Source organism: Balearica regulorum, chromosome 3, assembly GCF_011004875.1.
Source record: "Balearica regulorum gibbericeps isolate bBalReg1 chromosome 3, bBalReg1.pri, whole genome shotgun sequence".
In the NCBI taxonomy this organism is placed as follows: Eukaryota; Metazoa; Chordata; class Aves; order Gruiformes; family Gruidae; genus Balearica; species Balearica regulorum.
The window spans coordinates 94,427,306-94,452,881 of NC_046186.1; the positions used below are offsets into that span (position 1 = coordinate 94,427,306).

Below are 25,576 nucleotides of genomic sequence, written 5' to 3' on the forward strand. Positions count from 1 at the left end.
TGCTCTTAAATGCAAAATGTTTCCAGGGCTGCTGCAACATCTGTGCTTGGTATAACAGAGCTATTTATTTCTCCAGTCTACTTGGACTCTTCCCTGGCTACCCATTCCTAGCCTAGGCTGAAAAATAACTTATTGGCCAGCTAATCTTGTGAACAGCAATTTATTTTAGTGATGTCATCTCATTTTCATGCCATCATGACTGAGCTTGCAATCTGTTTTATGGAATATTAGCATTATCCTCTACCCTACTTATACAGGAAGATCCTAATATTCCTTCATTGATGCACCACCTTTGGGCACTGTAATCATCATTTTACAGTCCTGGTCACTATACCAGGTTAAAAAAAAAAAAAAATATTAATAGAGTAGGTCTTTTATTCAAGGACATGTTCTCATTGCAGGACTAATTTGAACAGACTAAGATAAGAATTGCACTTTGCTTAAGGAGTCAAGGAGAAATTAACATAATAATAAATCCGTAACTCATGCTTTCCTGATATTCGGGTCTCATTGTGCCCATGGATATCATGTGCTCTGATACCCACAGATCCTGCTAAGTCATAGAGTCTGAGTATGTGTGCTCAAGTCACTGCATAGATGAGGTTTCGTATCAGTCTGGACTTTGTTTGGCTGGGGGTTCTTTTTTCATTTCTTTTTTTCTTTTTTTCTTTTTTTTTTTTAAACTTTTATTTATTTATTTTTCTTTTTTAAAAAAACTTTTATTTATTAATTTGTCCATAAATGGTCATAATTTTTTGTTATTATTGGTTAATATCTGTGCTGGTTTTGCTGAGATAGAGTTAATTTTCTTCACAGTAGCCGGTGTAGGGCTGTGTTTTGGATTTGTGCTGGAAACAGTGCTGATAACACAGGGATGTTTTCGTTACTGCTGAGCAGCGCTCACACAGAGCCAAGGGCTTTGCTGCCTCTCACCCCACCCCACCAGCGGGATGGCTGGGGGTGCACAAGGAGTTGGGAGGGGACACAGCTGGGACCCCAACTGACCAAAGAGATATCCCATACCATATGATGTCATGCTTAGCATATAAAGCTGGGGGAAGAAGAAGGAAGGGGGGGGGGACATTTTGAGTGATGGCGTTTGTCTTCCCAGGTAACCGTTATGTGTGATGGAGCCCTGCTTTCCTGGGGATGGCTGAACACCTGCCTGCCCATGGGAAGTGGTGAAGGAATTCCTTATTTTGCTTTGCTTGCGTGTGTGGCTTTTGCTTTACCTATTAAGTTGTCTTTATCTCAACCCACTAGTTTTCTCACTTTTACTCTTCTGATTCTCTCCCTCATCCCACTGAGGGGGGAGTGGGTGAGCAGCTGTGTAGTGCTTAGTTGCCAGCTGGGGTTAAATCATGACAATATCAAGTATGAAAACACATTTGAATTTCTTGATGGGAGAAGTACAATTACTGTATGTGATTTTGCTTTCACTAAATGATGCCAAACCACTGGTATATAGGAAGAGTTTAAGTGGAAGTCAAACTAACTGCTGCAGAACAGCATTGCTTTAGGGCAATATTGTTATAGCTCGAATAAATTGGCATCTTCACGTGGTCATGATGCCCACTGAGACTGAAACTATTTGCAAAGAGCTAACTAAAAATTTCTTGTTCTGCCTTCAGACTGTGCTGGTATTGCCAGAACTGTTTGCATTTGCGCATTCACCTACCATCTAACTGAATTTATCCAGTTCAGGTAAAAAGTTGTGCAGTCATTTTTGCTGTGTTATGGCTGCACAATATTTGACTCGTCTAACATTCTACTGTCTAAGGTGGGGCAGTGAAAGTGAATCAACTGGGTATTTTGTAGATACGGAGGATTCATAGGATTTGATGATTTGATGCTAACTGGGTTCTCTTTCTTTCTTTGCCCATTTGATACATACTGGCTTACTTGTTGGCATATGTGTCTTATCTCAGGTGGTAGCTACTAGCAATTAGCCTTTCCCTGGCTGAGATCACTGACCTTAGAAATGGAGCAGTGCAATTCACTGAGCAGGTGAAAAATGAGTTTGCTGACAGCCATTTTGGGTTGTGATAACCACAGACCAGAAGGAGATGCCCCAGTCCCGCTGCAAGGTAATTTGCTTCTGGCCTTAGAGCTTGCTGAGTTTTTCAAATGTCAAAGAAAGTGAAGAATAAAGCTGTGTTAGTCTCCAAAAGCATGATGTTATTGGGATTGTTAAAATTGCTACTGCTATGTGCTGTTAGTGAGGTAGATACACAGGTTTGTGACTTATGCCATGTACTCTTGTCACAATCAATCTGCATTTCTTACAGCATTCCAGTCTTAGGAATTTCTACATGACTGTGGAATATTAAAACACCTCTTTCTTGGTAAAAGATGCTCTGAAGACATGTGCTAGGGGATACTGCTGGTGCAATGGCAGGACTAAGTGCTTCTCCATGATCAGATCTTCTCCATGCAACAGAGCTGTGGGACTCCTTGCCAAAGGATGTTGCAGGTACAAGGAATTTTCTTGGGCTCAATGGAAGATGGGAGAGGAACTTGGTGGAGATATTAATTGATGGTTGCTAAATAAACAAACCACAAAATTCATGGACAAGTAGAAAGTACATTAGAGTAGAAAATAATCATACTTTCTTGTCCTGGTCTCGCTTTTCCTAGGTTTCCACTACTGAGTGCTACTGAAGACAGAAGACTGGGCTAAACGTGCTCTGAAGCCAGGATACAGTGTTATGTTCCTCCCACCATGCCCTGTCCCACTCAATACCCCAATCTTGCCCCATCCAATCTAAGTTTTAGAGTTCTGCAACTTTTCCAGCATAGGAATTTCCTAAACCAGCCACTGTATTTGGCTTTTCTGGTAACCTGTAACGTTTAATTCCAGCTGTTCCAAGCACCATACAAGGAGAGCCTTGAATGTCCATAAGGACACACCATATCAATATTATATCACACTTTATTTAGCAGAGAGACCTTTCTTTCCCTTTCTGCTCTTGTTTCAACCATTCTTATCAGTATGCCATTGTTTTGGGTTTTATCCATCCATGCAGTTAGTGTCTTCAGCCATTTTTTTTGCCCTTTGTTTTGGGAATTCTCTAAGAACTTGCTGTTGCTACTTCACAAATGAACACCAAACATCATTATTTTCCTCATAGTTATGACTTCTGAATTTCATCTTGAATCTGTAGAAAACTCATCTATTTTTTAAATGCTTTTGAGAAAAAGAAAAAAAGTAAATTATTCTCTCATCAAAATACATTTGATTAATTTTGGCACTGGTAAATCACTGATCTTCATTCACATTGCAAACATACTGCTGGAGCTGCAATGGCTAGAAATTAATATTCTAGACAAAGTTTGTGCAGGAGTGTAGGTTTATATATGTTACATGTTAAAATTGAGGCACACAAGCAAGTTACAAGAAGCTTAATATTGGTATAATAAATGGTCTTAAGAATCAGGTACTGTGTCAACCCACAGAAGTGACTGGGCTGTCTTGATGCTATAGAGATATAGAGTCTGACAGTTTTATGTACCAGGACAAACATTTTTACCGAATATGACTATTTTATATCAAAGAAATTCTTAGCATGGGTAAGAGGGCAGAATGATGTCTCTATCCTGGCCTGGAATGTGCAGCCATAACTTTGGTGAATATTTGGACCGTGCAAGTAATCACATTGATGTCAACAGCTCTTCAAAATGAATAAGGTTGAACAGATCAGTTCTTAGACTCGTAACAGCCTCCCAGTGTGCTGCTCACATCCTCTGTACTTAAAACATCACCTTTGCATGTGGCCTGCTGGGTCCTTTAAAGTAGTGAGTTGAAGCAAATACAGCTGAAGCCAAAGGGCTAGAAGAGAGAAGGCTGAGAAGAAAGGCATTTGAAGACATGGGAGGAGGTTAGTTCTACCTCCTGAAGAGTTCATGCTAACTTTGAGTCCTACTTCCTTTAAAGGGTTCAAGGTCTAAATTCCTCTTTGTAGCACACTAACTAGCATGTTATGCATGTTCTAAGAAATCAGTCTGTGGCTGTAACAGTGCCTTTCCTGTCATCTCCAGACTGGTCCTTCACGCTCATCTTAAATGCATATTCATATCTGCTGTCTTTGATTTTCACATGTGTTTTCACAAGAGTTTTGCTGGCTGCGTGGTCCTTTATTTATAAAGGCTTGTTGCTGAGATATGTGTTTGGGTGCAGAGGTTCCTTGAAAATATCCTGGGCGAAGTGCATGTTCCAGCACTTAGGCGCAGTATAGGGAATAGGGAAAACTGCTTCTAGGATGTTGAGGAAGAAGGATTTGTCATAGCTTGTGTTGTTAACTATAAATTTGTATATACCATTTTTATTTCTTATATATAAAAATTATACAAAAAAGTAATACATTCAATTTTCCACTTACATAGGAAAAGAAAAAAAAAGAAAAAGCTATACATCAGATGGCACAAGAAAGACAGGAAGAAAAAAAATTAAAATAATAAATTATAGATATGGTTGAGCTTTGCAAAACACTTTGTATTTAGGTTGCTGTTGGAAGGCAGAAATCATTATCCAGAACCAATAAATAGCAGGTAGCAAGGATCACATCTGCTTTACATTCTAATTAATATTTCAAACAAGCAGCTGAGATGCATGTTCTCTGTAACCAACTGGCTGTGGTGTTTTGAGAGCTCTCTGATGAGATGAAAGATGTAAGGATCTAAGGGAGTTCATCTGAGTTATACCATCACTACCCTATCCTATCAGTCAGTCATTGGTATTATCAATTATTTGTGTTGAGGTACCACATTAAGGCCCTAATTTTAATAGGAGCTCAGTAGGTATTACTGATTACACAAGACCACTCTTGTCCCCAAAAGCGTACAGTTTGAATGCACAGACAGAAAAAAGGTAAAGACAGAGGCAATGAGCACCAAGGAGTTAAAATGAGCTGAGGCAATTATATTTTCCATGCTAGTCAGAGAGAGATATGAATGGAATCCAGAATTTTAAATTTATAGTCCTATGCCTTAGGTATAAGACAACACATGTTGGTGCACAGCGCTTGCTCATGATACTGTTACTCCTGTGAAAGTGTTTTCAGGAGCAGTGATGACTTGAAAGACAACAGAGAAGACCCCAAGAATGCTCCCTGGCTGCCCCTGAGAAGCTTCAGAATTACATCCATCATGCACATGTATAAACTGTTTTTCTCAGTGCTGATTTTTGTTCTTGCCTGGGAAGGTTTAGATAGAAACAAGGAGATTTACCTGACATGCAATAATGGAGATAGACAGTAAGGCTCATCCTCCACAAAAAGGCCAGTATTTAACAGCGTGTGTTGAAAATAAACATTTTAAATCAACAGGTTAAAATAATTTCTTCAAGAGTAGTAAATAAGCTATGGAGTTTTGTAAACAGCTTATGTTAATATCTAATAACTCTTGAAAAAGAAAAAAATCTAAATTGCTGGAGGGCTGCCATTTATATACTTTATATATGTTAAAAGAGGAAAAGAAGATATGCCAGTGAACAGTAGACCACTTAGGCTGATTCAGTGACGGATAAGTTAATGGAATAATTAATTTTGGACTTTATTATTGAGGTAATATAAATAATATCAGGCAACTTAGTATTGTGCAAAGTAGGCCTTGTCAAACAAACCTTTAATCTTTTTTGGCAAGATTACAAGTCAGGTTAATGAAAACAACTTTGTTGATATAGTGAATTTGTTTGATTTCTCCAAGGAATTTGATTTAGTACCACATGGCATCTTGCAGGGGAAAAAAAATATATGGAATGAACAGGACACACTTTAAGTGGATTAAAACTCTCTCACTAGCAGATCTGGAAATGCAAGAGTTAGTAAAGATTATCAACAAGCAAAATCTTTACTAGTAAGATAATCTATAGGTGAGACTCTACTCCTTTTGGTTGATTGTTTTGTTATATCTTCCTGGTAAAATTCACCAGCGGTAGAGAGCCTGTAGAATGACACAATCCTGAGAGTACTCTTAAATTTCATAACTTCTCTGAATTACTCTGACATGACACAGAAGATGATATTCAATTAATAATAAATTAAAAAAAAAAAAAGAAAAAAAATCATGTGCCATTTTAAGTATCCTAAGGAATTGGATTCAGCTTCCTGGGACCAGTAGATATGACACAGGATGCATGAGAAACTCAAACCTTTCCAGAAGAGCAGCTTGGGTGCTGTGGGATGTCTCCTAGCAATCTGAACAGAACTACACACCCATGTTTAGGCAAGGAAATCCTACCAGAACTAATGTCTGTCAGCTGGATGTTTCTCTCCCCAACCACAGCTCCTACTTACAGCTTCTGATACAGCAGTTGCAATCTAAGAAGAGGAGGTCACTAGCACCTAGTGATGCCTGAGGTGGACTCTCGAAATTTTCAGTGTGCCCTGTGTTAAGTTTACTACTTGCTAGGAAGACAATACCCAGTGTTTGCCACCCTTTGAAATCACTTAAATACACAACCTTTAAAGAAGAGCCAAAAAAAAAAAGAAAAAAAAAAAGACTGGGAAAAGTCTTCCCATGTGAACTTCAAGAAGTTTAATCTGTTTCGTTTATCAAAGAGAAGATTGAAGGATTACCTGGTTATTTTGTAGAGGTCCTTAGACATGGAAAGCTATGATAATGAGAAGATTTGCAGTCTTGCAGACAGAGATATAATGAAATCCAATTTGCTGGAAGTCAGACAAATTCAAGCTTGAAATAAAACACACTTTTGAACACTAAGGTTAATTAAACATTGGAAGAATTTCCATGGAGGGGTGATAGATTTGCTGTTGCCTAGAGTCTTTCAGGCAAATTTTTAGTTTTGGACACCCTTTAGTCCAGTCTCTAGGAAAAAAAATTCCATGGCCTCTGTGCGAAAATTTTCAAACTAGATGATCATAGTGGTCCTTTCTGGCTACAGAGCATGTGAATTTACAAACAGAAGGAAATGGGCTGTACTCTTAGAAGAGAGCCTGCGCTATTGAAAATTTGTCCCATCTGAGAAATATTGGAACCACTACAACAAAATCCTTCCTTGGAGGAATGTATGACTATTCTTTCAGCACGCATTTTTTGAAATTGCCTCAGTAGCAGTCAACATGGCATACTGCTCCTCCTCTTGATAAGCATAAACTTGGAGACAAGTAGAGATAACATCATTTGAATAACAATCTCAGGCAATGGAGTAAACACCTTTGCCCCTGTATTTGATTGCAGGCTCAAGCATCAGCTTTTACTGACTGTTGATTTCTTCCCTTGCACATTCATATCGCTGTTCAGAAAATGCATTTTCCCCTCTTGGGCAAATTATCTCCCATAATTATCTTCATTCCCAGGCATTCCTGCTGTTTCCAGAAATACAAAAAAATTAGCCAAACATTTTGGTGGTCCTTCATTCTCGAACAACAAAGTAAGAGGAAATTACTTCAGAGGAGATCAGAGGAAATCGCCCCAGAAATCATGCTGATGTGAAGAATATCCATACTGTAAGGCTATGGGTCTGAGGGAGAGGCATCAGTTATAAAGAATAGGGTTCAGGAAGAAATCCTGGATGGATTCCCCTGAGAAGCAATAGGTATGACTTACTATGAAAAGTACAGCGGGAGATAATGATGGACATACTAAAGACATGAAGATACAAAAAGAGGAAGGAAGAATTTCTGTGTTGGACCGCAATTCTGGTTTGTCCTTTTATCCTTATCAGTTGACTCATTCTTGCTTCTTGGCCAGTAAGAAGACAAGAGAGGTTCTTGTATCTAGATTTGGATTTCAGATCTGGGTTTGTATAACAAGTTCTTTCCAGTGGTATGGACATTCAGCTATGGTGATACAGTTCACTGTTGTACCATGGGGATGTCTTATGACTGAAAGCTAGATTTAAATTTGGACCTCATATGACTCCTGCAGAAAATACAAACCACTTCTGATTTTGCATTTTAAACATCATCTCTTTCACCACATGCCTTTGATTGAAAACTGGGTTTTATGAATATATGTATATAGTTTCTTTAAATGCATTGAAGGAAATTGATAGTGGAAGGCTGGAGAATCTGCTAGGTAGACAATGGACAGTACAACAGAGATTGATAGAGATTAGTTCTGGGAATTGTTTAGTTTTGATCTAAGAACAGATTGATTCAATTTAAGGGAAATTACTCTTTATTACATTCACAGAAGTGTGTTTCTGGAGCAGCATCAAGATTATAGCTACTTATAGGTTTACATACTGCATCTGTGAGTGCTCTCTGTACCGTTTTCCTTTTAGGTCCTTGTTCAGGATTTGTTAGGTCTATACTGGTCTGGTCATCCTCATGCTCTAAAAGAGTGCTTCACTAAAAGAGGATTCTTTTGAACAGCATTTCTGTGTTTGATGTTAGCCAGCTGCCCATCACCAGTACTTTTCTTTGCAACAGTGATTGTCCTTTAATGTTAGCTAGCTGTCTTTGAGCAGAGATTTGTACACTGCTTAGCTGTGTGTCCTATGTCTTAGTTTCCATCCTTTTTCCCATCAACAACTCTCTACTAGCCTTGTGGCACCTCACTTAGAAAACTAGTATTAGAAAAGCTTTTAACATCACTGAGGCTGCCCAATGGAAACAGAGAGGAGAGATCAGCCTGAAACTGATTCTCATGCTGCACCGTATCCATCAGGGTTTGTGTTACTTAGCTCATGAAATCTTAGCCCATAGATCTCAGTCAAATTACCCCGATATTCGCAGCTTTCCATGGTAGTGAACGTAAGAGAGGAAATACTGTCAAAACTTGTAGCATTGGAAGGCATTTTGATTTCTTATGATGAATGCCTCTTTACATGAATAAATGAATGAACATAGATAGTAGATGTATATGGTATGGATATGCATGGGTAGATAGCTAAAAGAATGATATGAATAGATGGATGTATAATGCTGGATGTACTGAGAAAAAATGATGACTACAAAACTATCAGGAAAAACTGGGAAGTTTCTCATTCAGTGATGTGAACTTCTGCCCTTTGTGTCAGCTTAACAAAAACAAAAAAACAAAATACAAAAAGAAGATATCTCGATTAAAGGCCACAGCAACTTTAAAGTAAATGTGCTGATTTCAGTAAAAGCAGCTGAAATACCTCCCCATGTGGAGGAGGGTTTTGGCATGAATCCTGCAAGCTGTGGGTAGAGAGTAATTGCCAGCAAACTTTGCATCTCCGCAGAAAGATAAAATAAAATGTAGTTTAAGCATTTAAAAAATACTTTACTCTTATGTTTTACACTTAAAGAGGGTGCTGACAGGTATGGAGAACCACAGAGAAAAGTCTTACCAGCACAATCAGTGCTAAGGGGTCATGTTTTTTATTTGCATTTCCTTCATTCTGTTCTTTCTTTTCCTTGCAAAAGATGAAATTGATTACCAACTTTGTTTTGATGACTTCCATCTTTCCCTACAAAATCAAGATAGTAGCTCATGCCATGATTTTAAAATTAATTTTTGCTGCAAATGTGGAATCATTACTCTTCTTTTGTAAAGCTTTCAAGTTTTACTTTAGTGTCTTATGTCTCGGTATTTCAGAGGTGAAGAGAAATCAGTCCTAATTTTAGCCAGGCATGCTCGGCCAACAGATAAAAAATATGAGCTTTGGCCAGACTTGTGAATTCCCCAGGAAACTTACTAACTTATATATTCTCTGTCACATTCAAATTTTAGATTAAACTTTCAGCCTTCTGCACTGAGTTATGTACTTAAAAACATTTAAATTGTTTTGTCTTTAATAAGCATCATTTTTTCTACTACATGTCTAGAAATCTAATTTCTTTTGAACGGTGTTTTCAGGTAATTCAATCCTGGTAAAGGTTGCACAGAACCATAGAGTGCTTGAGGTTGGAAGGGACCTCTGGGGGTCATCTTGTCCAACCCCTCTGCTCAAACAGGGCCAGCTAGACCAGGTTGCCCAGAACCATGTCCAGACAGCTTTTGAATATCTCCAAGGATGGAGACTCCACCACCTCCCTGGGCAACCTGTGCCACTGCTTGATCACCCTCACAGAGAAAGTGGGTTTCCTGATGTTCAGAGGGAACCTCCTGAGTTTCAATTTGTGCCCATTGCCTCTGGTCTTGCACTGGGTGCTACTGAAGCTCTATCCGTCTTTGCACCCTTCCTTCAGGTATTTATATATATTGATGAGATTTCCCCCATAAGCCTTCTCTTTTCCAGGCTGAGCAGTCTCAGCTTCTCTTCATAGGAGAGATGCTCCAATCCCTTAATCGTCTTTGTGGCCCTTCACTGGACAACAGTTTGGACCCCTCCACACTGGACTTGGTTCTTTCTACTGCACAAAGTCTTTCAGCATTACCTCAACAGGTCTTGTACCCCCATTTCCCATGCTACCACTTTTTCCATGCCCTATGTCACACATGCTTAAATCATGGTATGAAAAACACATTTGGTGTGCCGTGATGTTTCAGGCACCTTGAATTCATAAATCACATATGCAATAGTAATCATCCCAAGGGTGCCTATACAGGACCCATGAATATATGGGGCTCATAATAGGTGATAAAAATAAGTTTAAGTTTCTGCAGAAGCTGTCAGCGCTGTGCACTCTGCATACGAGCCATTCTATGGTACTATGCCTGGCTGCTCAGGATAGCTCCCTGAGACAGATGCCTTTAGCGATGTAGACATAGCTTGAATGGAAAAAGTAGTCCTCAGGGATGTTAAATTAGAGCACGACCTTTCAGCAGATGGCACATTTTTTATAGCCGAGCTGCAGGTCACATAGGAGTAGAAAAACTCAGCTATTCCTTGTGCTGAGAACTGCTAAAGCTGCATCATCAGGGAGCCCCTCCGTGGCAGCATAAGTGAAGGTCAGGTTTCCATATTGTGTCAGCTCTGGGACAAGGTCATAGTTATCATAGTTATGTACCTGTGCCACTGAATTTTCCATGGCAAAGTAGCAATATTTGGAGGTCCTACATAAACGCAGGCGATCGATAGAAAGTTGAAAGAAATTTGCAGAAGCTAAAGTGTATATTAAAATGCAAAAAGCAGGAGAGAACAGTTTGTGTAAGATTAGGGTGAAAAATATATATGATGATTATAAAACCTGATGTAATGAAACATGACAGGGTGGGGCCCTAGGGCTGAAGTAAACTAAATTCCACTCCTTAAACTACATTATGCAAGAGTGAAGATATAGAAAATGGGAAAAGTAATGCAGTAATAAAAATGTTTTGGAAAGTGAGACAGGATGAACCAACAGTCTTTTACCCCACATGAATCTCCTGCCAATACCTTTGAATATGAGTTTTATCTTGGCCTTGTTTATGTCAAGCTTATTTAAGTTTTGAAAGGATTTGTGGTTTCTTTTTTTTTCTTTTAACTGAGTAGAATATGTAAATATCCCCAACAAAGAAGAAATTATCATTAGCTAAAGCACATATGGAGAATTCATATTACAATGTGATCTGAGTGCTTGTGTTCCCCTCAAGCACCTTTGCAATCCACCCATGGATAAGCGTGCACCCTCATGCACCAGTCATGCAGACATGTTCCTGCTTAGATGTTTCACGGGTAGACACAGCAGCAACCTGACAGCAAGGAAAGAAATGTAAAGTCCGCCCTCACATGGGACAAGAAGATGTGCCCTACTGACCAGGGCTTACCACCACCAACAACAGGGGTCTGGTCCTTCCCCCTCACCACTCCTTCTGCTTTGCTCTATAAACTTACGCTTTTGTGATCACAGATGTGTTGCATTTATGACAGATCTGCTTATAAGTATGGCTGTGTTTGTTATACAGCCAAAATTTGCTGCCATGGAAAAGGACTTAAAAGCTGGTCTGGCCTACAGCCCAGTAATGAGCTGCATCAATCAGATTCAATAACACTCTGGAATCAAATACACGGATCTCAGTGTGCAGGGCCAGCACTTGTGTGTTTATACGCCCATGAAAGAGGTAAAGTCCTTTCCATTTTATTGTCTGGGAAACTGAGTCAAAAGACATCAGCAGCCTGGTTCTGTTGCCATGGAAGTCAATAGCAAAAATTCCTTTCACAGTCACAGGAAATGAAAGGTTGAGTGAGAATTGATACATTTCAGTAGAAATGCCAAATCTGTTGGCTCCCAAGCTTTTACAATTAAGCCCATGTTTTGTTTCATTCCCTGTTAGGCATCAGTGGTGCATCATGATCAGTAGTTTCTGTTGCACATCTGTGATGCTTCAGAAGGAAGTGACTCTTTTATTTGTAATGAACTGATATAGATTTGCAATCCTGCAAATCCTGCAATTTGCAATCCTGCATAGTGAAGGAAAGGAGATAGAAGTGGTTTTCTTTAGTAAACAAAGCTTACCCTGGAGGAAGAATTAGGGTTACCTCTGTATATGCAGGCATTATTTGATATGTATTACTGGTGGTAGAAGTATTAAATTTCTAAAATCCCGTATGGTGTATTGGATATGTGTTCAGTTACTAATATTTAGCACAAGAGGTCAGACAGCACTCTGTGGAAAAAAATGTGCATTCCTTGGATTAGCTATACTGTTCTTTAATGTCTTGAAATCACATATTATTCATAAATTACAGGCAAAATTAAGCGAGTGAGGAGTCATCACTCTGCAGTACCTGTTTTCATCAACAAGTTGCCTTCTGTATATAAAAGAACACTGCTGAGTCAGAGCGGATTAAACCCTTTGCTCTTTTTCCTCTTTGTTCTGAGTACGGCATCAGTACCACGCATCCAGCTGTTTGAACAGAGAGGATTAACCTTCTCCTGGGGCCAGTTATACAGCCCAGCTGTCTGCTGTCATTGTGGAGCTGCCAAGGAGCCCAGCCAGGGACACATGTGGCAGGAGCACCTGTGTTTCAGGTGAGTGCTCCTGGCAGCTCCCGAGATGTGGATTGGGGTAGCTCAGAGCACCACCTGCTTGGGTCTCGTGGTGATTTCTGGCTGCTGATGCTCACCCTCGGTCACTCCACCCTGGCAGCCTGTATGAGTGAGCCACAGATCCAGATGTGGTGACCTCAGGTTGTCTTTCACGGGGCTGTGGGCATCAGCCCCGTTACGGGTCAAGAGATGTGCACGTGAACGCTGCTAATTGGGTCTCTACCAAAATCCTGGGCATTGCTGGGGCTCTGGATCTTCAATCTCTGCTCCTAACTTTGGGATCTTGCAGACTGGTGCTCTAATGGGCCCCAAACACCAGTGATCTGACCCCCAGTTTGTACCTGATGATTATCCCCACCACACTTCCTATGTCAGTGGTAGAAACTTGGCAGTGATAAAGAAAGAGTCACTGCTGTATGTCTGATCAAAATGCACTTGCTCTTTGTATTTGTACGAGGCATTAAAATACAGTAATATAGAAAATCTGAAAGAATGTTTACTAGACTAGCCACTGGTAAAAGTGCAAGCAACAAATTCTGAGCTGTTTGGGGAACCATCCCCACCTGACAAATACATGGACAGGAGATAGACATTTCTGGAGGTTTTCTGCCTGGGGGGAACCTCCCAAATCCATAAAGAGTGTTTGGTTGAAAAATCAGGGAAAGGCAGTGAACGATGTTTTCCTTTCTCCCTATCTCTCCAGCTGAGCACACCAGGACCATGAGTCATAAGTTCTCCCGAAAATCAAAGTAGTTTTCATTCTGTTGGCTGCAGATGGACATTTTTAAATCAAACATTTATTCTTTGATTTTTCTTTTGAGTACTGAGGAGAGCGTAGAGTGGGGAGAAGGGCAAAGGAAATGATGCACTGAAAAATTTCTATTTAATTGTGGGAAGAAGACCTTGAAAATTAAAAGTCAGTCTTGAAAGTGGTTGATTTTAGGAAAATGACCTTGTTACCTTGGAAATATTTCCCAGCTAAATTTCATATTGCATCAGGATATGCCAACGCATGACTATAATACATGTTTGCAAATAATACCTTGAACCACAGCCACAACTGTAACAGTGAACGCTAACACATTCTGAAAAGGACATTAAACTTTAAGCCTATTTGTAATCATTAGAGATCAAACTGAAACATAACAGAAGACTGCTCCCAAATCTGCTTGCAGTGAGCTGCTTCTATAGCTTCCACAGACTCCTCTGTTAGGCAGAAGATTTGGGTCTGATTTAGTTCTTCTCATCTTCTTAATCATTGCAATGATTGGAAAAATCTCTTTAAATAAGAAATTAGGAGTGATCTGCTGCTTACGTTTGAAGCACAAAGGAGTGTTTTTTCATGTGCGCAAGCCTTGCTGACCCAGATCTCCATTTTTTCAGTGCTTTCCCCATGCATAGTAATAACAGGATATTCACGCTTGTTTCTGGCATGTTTGAAAACTGGAAGACTGGTTCATAGCGAGCTAAACATAATGGAGCTGTCAACAGGGTTTTTGCAGTCGTTTCTCTTAACACTAAGAAAGAATATCAAATGCCCCCCTGAGAATATGGGGATTGTATGTATTACTGCCCATAAAATATGATCATTCTTTTCCCACTGAAGAAGAGAAGTGCTAGTAAAAAAAAAAATTCTTTATATAGAAACTGCATCAAAAGGTTTTAAAGGGATTCTGCCTCAGTTTCCCCGCAATCATAAACTAAGAGTATGGATACCGTGAAATATTAAATCAATCTGTTGACCAAAGGTTGTTGATATGTAGGGCGGGAGCGACTGTTATTTCTTCAGAGCTAAAAGCTGTTATATATCTAGTGATGAGAGCAGGGTTATGTAAAAAGAAAAGGCAAAGAGAAAAGAAAGAAGAAAAAAAAAAAGAGAGACGAAGGCAAACCAAAACACAAACAACAAATCCTTTGAAACTGATGGGAATATTGCCTTTCCAATACCTGAATTATGCAGTATGAATACTTCATCTGATGCATTTAGCCCACGCTCCCATTTTTAATTTGTGAATCAGTGGTGAAATAGTCTCAGATTTCACATTATTCACAGATAACCAACAAACACAGTATTAAAGTCGCACTAGAAGCTCCTAAACTTCTGAGTCTTTTCTCTGCTACTAACTCCACTACCAGCATATGCATCCAAAATGAAGAAAAGGATTTTTTCTTAACATGCCAAGCATCCAAGCAATTAAATTCACATGCAACCACTGGCCTGTGGAACATGATTGAGGAAGTACTTTCACAAAGAAAACCACTTGCCCACGGTTCTGTTAGACTGCCTATGAACTGTGATAGTTAGACAACCACCCAACATTCTGTGACCTATTTCCTCAACTGTTTCATTATTTATATAGAAATGTGATAACAGAAAATTACTCCCAGCTGTTACAAAGTGGCTTGAAAATGGAATTTGTTGTATGAAAAACAGGTGCATCCCTCTGCCAAGCTCTGGTCCAGAAGAAGTAACAAATCATGCCAGTGACACAGATGGGGCTGGACAAATTCAGAACGTGAATGAACGGTGCTTTCTAACTTAGTATGAGTTAATGCCAGTATCATATGAATAGGCACATGGATCAGAATAGAACTATCACATCCCACATTTGCGAGGTCTGACTCCACACTTGCATAAACCTAGCATAAAATAATGCTGATGATTGAAATTTTTATGTGGTGTTCCCAGCTACTTGCCTAGAATATGTTTGTCACGTTACTGTTTCACTTGCCTCTTAAGGCGCTTTGCTGTACATTGCATGAGCACCTGGTACATAACGCTTATATGAAAATGTCATATCTGAGAAAAAATGGACTATGTGTTCAACATGACCAGATTTCTCCAGCGCAGTTTCTATGTGAATCAAATATCATGGTAGAATCCTTCTTACAGCGGTTGTGCTTCTGGGTTATGGTAGAAACCAGAAGGTCTCACAGGTGTGTGTGGGGTAATAGAACATTTCCATATTTCATTGTCACTGACAGTGCTGAATTTGTCTATCAGGACTTGAGTAGACAAAGTACCCAGACGTACCCATTAAGTCCCAAATAAGGCAACAGAATATAAATGTATGCCTTGAGTTTTGTGTAGATTTATGTGCTCTGCTGAGCTGTACATTTGCTACACAAATGGAGTTCCTGTCCCTCGTGTGCTTGCGTTGTACTCGGTAGGATTCCAGACAAGTGTCTATTGATTATGTTTTAAAATCACCATGATATTATGAAGAGAAAATAATAAGACAGAGTAATAATCATAATTAAAACCCTAATTTTTCCTTGAGGTAGCTCAATTTAAATTCAGCGGAGCTACACAGAGCTCAGTTGGGCTTATTATTTCCTATTAGATTTTCTGGCAGAGCTAGGATGTCATACAAACACTTAAAAACTGAAAAGAACACAATTACTACATGCCAGTTCTATGTTCTAGAGACAATTGGGCCAATCACTCTGATTCGAGTCTGTAACTAAGCACAGTAAAAGCAAAAGAACCGCATTGAAGACCTAGCAGTTAATTCACTATGTAGAAGTAAAAAGCAGGCAAGCTTGTAAGTCTTCTTCAAATTTACTACCAAACAAAAATGACACATAATATACTGGAATGGACTGGAAGTGCAAGAATTCTATCTGTTCAACACTGCAAAGGCTTGCGGAGGGACATGTATGTTGAACAGGTATTTGAGGGTAGACGCCAGCCAAAATCGTCTCTGTATACACATATTTCTTGTATATTATGCATGCATTTTTATATACCTATATACATACATGCAAGTGTTTATATAGGTGTATATCTTGAGTTCTTTGTCTTTTAAGCATTTTATACCTAGCTGACTTACTCCAATGAATTCACAAGATCTGAGAGCAGAAGCAGGGCAGGAGGAAGCAGAGTTATTACAATGCCCTCTGATTTCTGTGCAGTTTCTTGTGCCTGCGAATACAGGCATCAGAACAAAAGTCTGCCTGAATTCATGACACATGTTGCTGCTGACAGCGGCAATAACCAGCCCTTGAGTGACTGCCAGCAACACTCAGCGCAGGATGAGCTTCCTGCCCGTACCTACGGGTGATTGGGAGAGATGTTAAAAGGTTTTCGTATCAAATGTCTTCATTTAATTAAAACAAGGGAGGAGAGGAAAAGGTCTAACTAATAAAGTAGCTGCATCCCCCGTGCTTCCAGCAAGCCCAGCTGCTCGCACAGACGAGCATAAATTCCAAACCAATTTTTCATTAATGAAATTTTCCATTCCAGCTCTATTGATGTAGAGGTTTCTACTTTCAGGCCCCTTGCTGTACTGCAGAGCTTATTATTAGTTATTATTCATCTGTCCTCAATTCAGTGATCAGGTCTGTCTGTTGCTGCTTTAGGAGGCAGAGATTCTAGCCAAGCTTACTGAGGGAAAAAATGTAAAGCAGGCAAACATAACCATTGTGTGAAGTGCTTTTGCTGCGGGCTGCCAACCTCACCCTGACATCATGCAGATCAGGAATAATTTTCAATCAACAAAGACAGGGCCATTGCAGATAAACCCTGAGACAAAGAGAACACAAAGTCACACTGTCCTCACCCTCAGCTGAGCTGCTCCTGAACACTTCTCAAAGATACGGGTGACTGCAAAGTACCACCTCATCAGAATTCCCACTAACATCCTTCATAATTTTTCCTCTCAGAGTGCAAGCAGCTGAGAAGGTGCAAACAGGAATATTAAGCTCTCAGCAAGGCAGAGGGCAACAGTCCCAGCAACCGCTACTTCCTGGCATGGAAAAGCAAGCTACTACTGGTTACACGAGAGAGAAGAAAAAGAGAGAGACGCGGGTCAGTCTTGCGTCTTCATATGTACTGCTTCCAGCTGAGTGCGGTTCACAGTGAATAAGAAAGCTCATTCCTCATACAGGTAATTTCCGTACAGCTTTGTAGGGCTTGAACAAGACTAGGTCCATGTGCCTGCTGCTTCTGCTACAAGGATTGCCCTTTGTGGAGATAAACCGAACAGGGCTGAGGTGCAAATGGTGACAGAAGTGTGACGTACAACTGCTTTTGACAGGGAGTTTCCTGAGGTTCTGCCTGGCCTTGTGAATAGAATAACTCAGCTCCCTTTCGTCTCTCCTTCCTGGAGTGCTGTTGAAAACACCCCATGTGAAACAGCGTGGCTTCCAAGGCAGCCGGCTGGAAAAACTGGACGGCAATCTGAAATAGGAGCCAGCTGCAGGTGACGCACGCAGAGATAAGGTCCTCTTGTCTAGTCCGGCTGATCTGGCAGTGCCCGTGCAAAGTGTAGAAATGTGCCCCTGCTTGAACTGCCTCTATCTGTGTGCTTTGTGATGCAGAACGCAGAGATCTGGCATTAGTAACAGTAGAATTGTACCCTCAGTTTACATCTGGGTAAAACCAGAGGAGATAGATGAGTAGAAGTATACTCATGTTACTAGACAAAATGATTAGGTTAATGAAATGCAAACACAAGTTTTATGGTTTTGAATGCCTGAAAAATGCCTAGTTAAATTTATGTATAGTAAACACTATGCCCTTTCCAGGTACTTGCCAAGAGCAGAGATTTGTACTAAATATCAAAGGCAAAATTAATCAGGGGTAACCTGCAGGCCTGAGAGAGCCAGTAATGGACATAGTCTGCAGTTTTTTGGCTCATGAACCAGACAAGGACATCCATTTGAGGACATTAATAAGTTTTGGCATGTCAGCCATAGATCAGCGATCAAAGCCATGCTGATTTGTATTGGCTTGCACATCACTATTAATCTACCTTACTATTTATTTATTGGATTATAAAATAACTTAGACGCTTAAATCCCTTGTATTCCCACAGCTTGAAAAACTGTTCAATTCTGGTCCTCTCATCTGGAAATGGTATTTAGCAAAGCCAGGAAATGTTCAAAGAGGGACAACAGGAATGACTGAAGGGATGGCATGGCTGTGCTAACAGAAAACACTAATATTTGAGCCTGGAAATAGTGAGCACAAGCCTCCAGACCAACCCTTCATAGTATTTGACAACACGTACCCATGTCTCAGTTCTACTGAAAGCCTTAGCGCTTGCCTCAGCTTCCCTCATTTTAAATGTATAAAGACACTTCTGACAAAGTTCAAATGTGTGGCCTGAAATGCCTTGTCATGAGGAACTGAACAGAAAAACCCAGGCAAAAGCTCCTGTCCGTGGGAGGTAGATATGAAAGTAATTCTCTGCTGGTTTCAGCCAAGGGAGAGCTGGGTACCTGCCACTTTGCAAACCCACAGATTTCTGAGATTATCCTCTGATGAGCAGACGTTTTCTTTAAATAGCATGCTGCAAATTAACAGTTCTCAGAAAACTTCTTAGACAAAGTCCCTGATAAAGTTTCTTTTTTTAACCCTTAAGTTGCTGTCTCGGAGCAATTAATGGAGTGATAGAAAAGGGAGGGGATGATACAATGATTTCCCCTGTGGCTGATATCCTCGTGTGGCAATATAAGACTGGGAGATAATGTGCTTGTGATGTGGGAGACAGTGGATACATTTTGAGCTCAGTGGCATCTGGTTATAGCTATTTTCTCTGTTCCAAGGCAATTTTCAAGATAGTTTACTTTTTTTTGCTGTCCTGAATTATGATAAATACAACATATGTCTGTGAAATAAAAATCAGGACAAACTCTTGGGGTTTTTTCCCCTCCTTCTCACAATGAATTAATTTAAATGTTAAAACAAAAAGGAATATTCAGTTATGTAATTCACAAAAATCTCACATAATTTGACAAGTTTGTTTTCACTACTTGTTTTAAAATTTTAAATTCTTTAGCATGGAACTTCTCTGGCAAACAAGAATTGGTATTTCTCTATGAAAAATGTTTCATTGAAAACTGTCTGACTGATATGCTACAATGCAGGAGAGGCTAAAACTGCATTTTTTGAATGGAAGCAGTTCATATACTTGCAAACAAAAGCACAGTAGTCACTTCCACAATAAGAGGCAAGACCTCTACCAGTAAATCAATGTAATTCCATGTCTTTCAACAAAGCAATGTGAATAATATTGGCAGCAAATCTCTTCCCTGGTTTCTAAAGCAGAATTTCTTGTCACAGATAGGTTGGAGCCTGGCTCTGTTAACATGTCTTCCGTATCTCCTTATACTTTTTCTGCATCAGCCATTGCTATATGTATTTGTCCTGAACTGTAATAATCATAGACTTAATCACAACAGGGGTGCTGCTGATTCTTCTCAATGTGTTGCATAATAATATCAACCATTTTCTTTAGTCAAAATGCCATTTAGCCTTTACAAAAAAATTTCATGGGCACTTACCCTGTCTGAGGAAGATCCAGTGCACCATCTTTTGTAGTGTTGCCACAATGTTTTTCATTTACAACTAAATACGAACTAGGCTAAACTTTGTTCTTTTATTCCTTTTACTTCCTCCCATTTTGTTTGCTCACTTGCATGACTGTGGGCAAGAGCAACTTTGTTTTTTAATTTTTCCTCTCTGATCATCTCATGGACCACTTTCCAATGTCCACGTCTCTCAGACTGCCACCAGTCCACAACCTACAAGACAAGAATCACTAATGTATAGCACTGCAGTGCTACTATTCTTAGCCCCCATGGACTATGTTTTCTGTATTCTCTCTTTCATCAGGTTCTTCTTCATAGAAGTAAATCACTTAAGTCCAAGGTCTTTTGCCAGTACTGTTCCACTGAGTTTTGGTGGATTTTCCTGGCATAGATGGGAGCAGAACACTGTCTCTAATTGAAAGAGATATGCAAGTCTATCTGTTCTCATAGAAAGGCAAATAGATGAAGAGCTGCCATCAAATAATGTGTACTGTCCAAAGTCTGAGCTGTGTCAATAAAATCTGTTCTTCCAAATCTGTTTCCTTGATTATTCTCTCCCACATTCAAACACATACATTATCAGTAGAAAAATAATGCAAGAATAGCAGTTAGTAAAAGAAGAAAATACTTTTACAAAGGAGTACCTTCTTGTAGCATGCTCATAGAATATTGGTAAGAACAGTAGGATCAGACTTTCTAAACGGGCTTTGCAGATGTCTTTGGCAGCTGGATTGTCAGAAGCTCCGAGGTCCTGTTGGGTCCACAGGCTTCAAGATGTCCCTGGTGAATGTGCAGGCAGAGCAAGTACCTCAGGGCTGTAGGCTGTGAAGGTGGAAGAGAGCAGAGGTGAGAACATTCATTTGCCTAGCTACATTTCAGTCCAGGTGCCAAAGGCTATACTAACTATGCTACTCTGCTCCTTGGAACATCTAATCCTCAACATAAAAATGGAAACTGAGGACTTCTGGGAGCCTTGCGAATCTGTGTCTTGTTTTGGTACTTACAAGGATGCTGGCGGAATCCAGAGCTTTGGTTTCTCTGTATAAGTGATGGATATGGATCTAGCTCTGTTCCTCACAACACTATTGCATCTCAGCTCAGCTGCTGGGCTCTTTTGTGCTAGCTTTTCTGTTCTATAACTCCTGCTGCAACAATCACTATCTGTTGACACTTTTCCACCACATTCCCCAACAGGAAGCTTTCTTCAAGTTATTTTCTGTGCTTTTTAAATGTATGAGCTGGGATAGAGAAATTCAGTTTGCAATAGGGGTACACTGGGGAGGTCTGGGAGAGTCATAGCTAGCATCTGAAATACAAAGAATCTCTGACGGAGAAATCTAGGCAAAAAATGGAAAATAAAAATTCCATACTCACTGTAGTTAGCATCAGTTGTACTGAAGCTGCAATTATCCTCAAGAGTACATTAAAAAGCTTGGGACATTGAATTACAAATACATAATTCAGGTCATTCTTGTAAGTGGGCCTCACTGTAATATTATGCATATTAATACTCCCAAGTCTCATCACAACTCCAGTTTATTAAAAATAGCTTGCTCTCTAGAAGCATAGCTAGATGATATTTCTATGTAAATATTTATTCCAAGATGTATGTCTTTTATATAGAGACAATTAGACAAAGACAGCATTTACTGAATTTGCTAATGAAACTAGTAGAAGCAAAGGGTTTGTCTTTTCCACAAGATAAGTCCTCATAGGACAAGACGAAATGGCCTCAAGTTGCACCAGGAGAGGTTTAGATTGGATGTTAGGAAAAATTTATTCACTGAAAGCATTGTCAAGCACTGGAATAGGCTGCCCGGAGAAGTGGTTGAGTCACCATCCCTGGAGGTATTTAAAAGATGCGTAGATGTGGTACTTAGGGACATGGTTTAGTGGTGGGCTTGGCAGTGCCAGGTTAACGGTTGGACTTGATCTTAAAGGCCTTTTCCAACCTAAATGATTCTATGACTCTATGAAATCAGAGTCCTGGGAGCAGGACCTTTACTTGGTTTACCTGTCCAATGCCACGGCTGTTAACAGCAAAGTGTACATTGCTGCCTCCCTCTTCTTACTCGAAAAGAATCATTTATTCAACACAATATGTGGAAAATACTCTGTAGATAAATGGTGCTGAGGTACTCCTCTGTCAAAAGGTTTTTAAAATATGCATTGTCAGGACTTCAAAGACCCACTACACTGAACTTTGCTACAGTACCTAAAGAAAAACATGAACCTTGGTTTCCATCTCAAGGAAAGAAAGAACGTGAAAATGCAAGATAATGATGTTCTTGATGGCAATGACAAAGTGGTGGTCAATTTGGCCTTAAGTCCACGCTTTAGCTGTCCCTTTACACCAGTAAGGCCAGAGGCAGTAAGACTCAATCAGTTCCAGCAATAGCTTGTATCGTTCTCTTTCAAAGTAACACAGAGAAAAATGTTCATCTACTGTAACGTATCTTTGTTTTAATGAAGAGGACTGCAGAAAATTAATATACCAGGATACTGAAGACAGAACAGAGAAACCTTTGGTAGTACTGTTTTATTTCAATTAATAGCACAAACAACTCAGTAATATGAGACATCGCCTGAGCTCCTTTCTTTGCCTGTTGAACTTCATCAAGCTCCCAAATGAGCCAGGTTTATAGGAGCAGACACAATCTAAGCACTTTTTGCTATAAACTCATTATTTATTGCTTTGAAAACTCTGCTAAGTATTTCACACTGTAAAAATTTAGAAGACCTTAAAAGATTTTGCTGTGAAGATCTTATTCTTTGGATGACAGACATGACAGACAAATGCAAAACTGGTTTACTTTCCTGTCATATGTGTAATCTCCCATTTTTCTCTTAGGCTTTACCTAACCAACACAATAGACCCTGCTTTTGAAGGCTGATTTTTTTATTACAAAGGACTGTACAAACTGAACAATAAATTATCTACAGCACTGTGCATGCAATTGCAAAGCACCATTGCCAGATATTCTGCAGTAACCTAAGAAGAAGGTCAAAGATGTTAAAGATTTATCTCAAGCTCACTGGAAATCTGTATTCTTTGTCTGCAGTAGTTTCAGCTCTTTAGCTCTAATTATGCAGCTTTTTACTTTTAAAATACTTCATTATTTTCTTTGTGCATACCACTTTGTGTTGTATTAAACAGAAGAAATCTGAGTTACACAGCAAAACTGCAGTGATTAGTTTTAGTCTTGAGATACTTATATATTCAATGAGAATAAATTAATAATTTTCATCCTACTTGTAAAGCTCTAGTTATCTACCTGTCAATGTATCTGCTTGTCCATCTATCAGTTTCAGTTTGGACAAAATTTTTAAGTCATTCCAAAATGGAATATACCATTTGTCTGAAAAATTACAATGTAAGAATTTGGGAAAGTTTTCTGTGTCTGAAGTCAATGTGAATTGTCAGGCCATTTGGATACATCATAAGCTTCAGTATTTATAAATTAGCATATATAGAGCAAGAACACAACTAATCCAAAAAACCAAACAAACAAACAAAACACATGCAGCTCTAATAACAGGAAAAAACTCCATGTATCTCATTCTTTCACTTCCATGGACAGCCCCTTTGGTAACCTGAAATTCATGCGCCATGTTGCCCATTACTCCAGTTTAATATGATATTACTGTGGTTCTAATATTTTTTTTTCTCAGGTTGGCCACAGAAAACCAATAAAGCAAATATGTTTTTTACATGCCAAGAGCTGAACCAACCACAGAGCAGTCTCCCTTCATCAGGTACATCTCTGTGCTTCATTAATTTTAAGTTAACACACGTGCATCTCTGTGGAAAAAAGAGAGTGAGAGAGTCAAGCAAAGGGAAAGAGAGAGAAATGTTGCCATAGAATTTTAACACATCAAAGCTTGCAGGAAAAAGTCACCTTGCTTTAGACTCCCTATTTTTTTATTTCATTTTCTTGCTCTAAAATTAGACACATCCATTTCAAAGGAGCCATCTGGGCAATCCTAAGGAAAGCAAGAGAGACCAGACCTGACATTCACTGAAGCTCAGTCAACCTGAGGAAAAAAAAAGTAATTTATCTTCTTTTTTCCTTCTCTTTCTGATTTGAGGAATTAAATAAAGCAAAATGAGACAAGAGAAACTCCTATTGTGAAGCATAATAGAGAATGTCATTGCAGCTTTTCCTTAGATGATTCAAGGAGCTTGTTCTACCAGCATGCGTCTGAATTTGTTTTATAACAGAGTGGCAGCCAACAGGTTAAATGCTTAATATAAGGCTGTGATTCAGCAGGCTACCTCCATTCAGAAAAAATACCGAAGCTTAAACTCTGCTATGCTAGTGGTTTCTGTATTATACACTCTCCTGAGTAGGAATCCTGGAGCCCAATACTGAATTTACAGATCTCCACACAAGTACAGAAATGACTTAACCATAGCTATCCTCAGGACAAAGAAACAGAGAGGCAAATGCTCCTATGTATTTCTGATGTGGACAGATGAGAACCAGGGCATTTTTTTTGTTCTCTTAGGGGAAAAAAAAAAGATAATTTTTTTTCATATTCACTCTTGCCTCTCCTATTTATGTTAAAGAATAACTTTCTGTGATGAGTGCCATTGATTTCAGTAAGCAACCCGTGGAATAAAATAACACTCTGACTGAGCTGAAGAAGGAGAACCAAGCCCTCTAGAGGGAGGTAACTAAAGACATGAATGGAGGACGGCAGGCAGCTACTGTGGAAAGTAGTATGTAGGCTAGATATCAGAGACCATTTGTAGCTGAGAGACCTGTCAGACTTCCATAGGCACAGACAAGGCAAGCAAGGAAGGTTTTTGCTAAGATTTTTTGAAGCCAATTGGTCAAACTTGTTGGGAATAGAGTTTACAATGCCTGAGGGAGGGAGGGAATAAAATCAGAATGCACAGAAGTACCCCAATTGCTTTTTGCCCACTGAATGCTGGTGCTCATTGAATGGGAAATTGGTTGGCTTAGCTGGCATTGTTGAAATGTAGGGTTCAATTACCTTTACTACTTAACTACAACTGTAGTTATTGGTTAACAACCTGTCTGGCTCCTATTGGAAACAAATCACATTAATTGCCTTAGTTTCAGCGGCATTTCCACAGTTCTCCCCTGCACTGCAAGCTTTATGCTTGCTTATCTTAATATTTTTCTCCATTTCTTTTTCTGTTGTCCTCTTAACTGTTTGTGTTAAGGAGAAAGTGATATTTTTTTCATTGAAACCTTCAAAATTTTAAATATTCCCTTTAAGTTTCTCTACAAATATTTCAAGCAGCTTCCTTCCAGCATAAATATTCTTAATTACCTGTGAATCCAGCCAGGACCCTAATTCCCCCCCCCCCCCCCCCCCCCCCCCCCCCCCCCCCCCCCCCCCCCCCCCCCAACTTTAAGCATGATTCCTGTTCTACATTTCTT

The 25,576-nt window shown here is 39.5% G+C and overlaps 2 long non-coding RNA genes across 2 annotated transcripts; both read left to right on the forward strand.

Moving 5' to 3' along the window:
• The first annotated feature begins 1,629 nt into the window (after window positions 1-1,629).
• Window positions 1,630-12,231, forward strand: LOC142601070 (uncharacterized). Its single transcript, XR_012834651.1, has 4 exons — window positions 1,630-1,704; window positions 2,289-2,473; window positions 5,052-5,153; window positions 10,200-12,231. It is a non-coding gene; the product is annotated as an uncharacterized LOC142601070 (long non-coding RNA).
• An 8,634-nt stretch (window positions 12,232-20,865) lies between these two features.
• Window positions 20,866-24,302, forward strand: LOC142601071 (uncharacterized). The gene is made up of 3 exons (XR_012834652.1): window positions 20,866-20,945; window positions 23,835-23,918; window positions 24,113-24,302. It is a non-coding gene; the product is annotated as an uncharacterized LOC142601071 (long non-coding RNA).
• The last annotated feature ends 1,274 nt before the right edge of the window (window positions 24,303-25,576 follow it).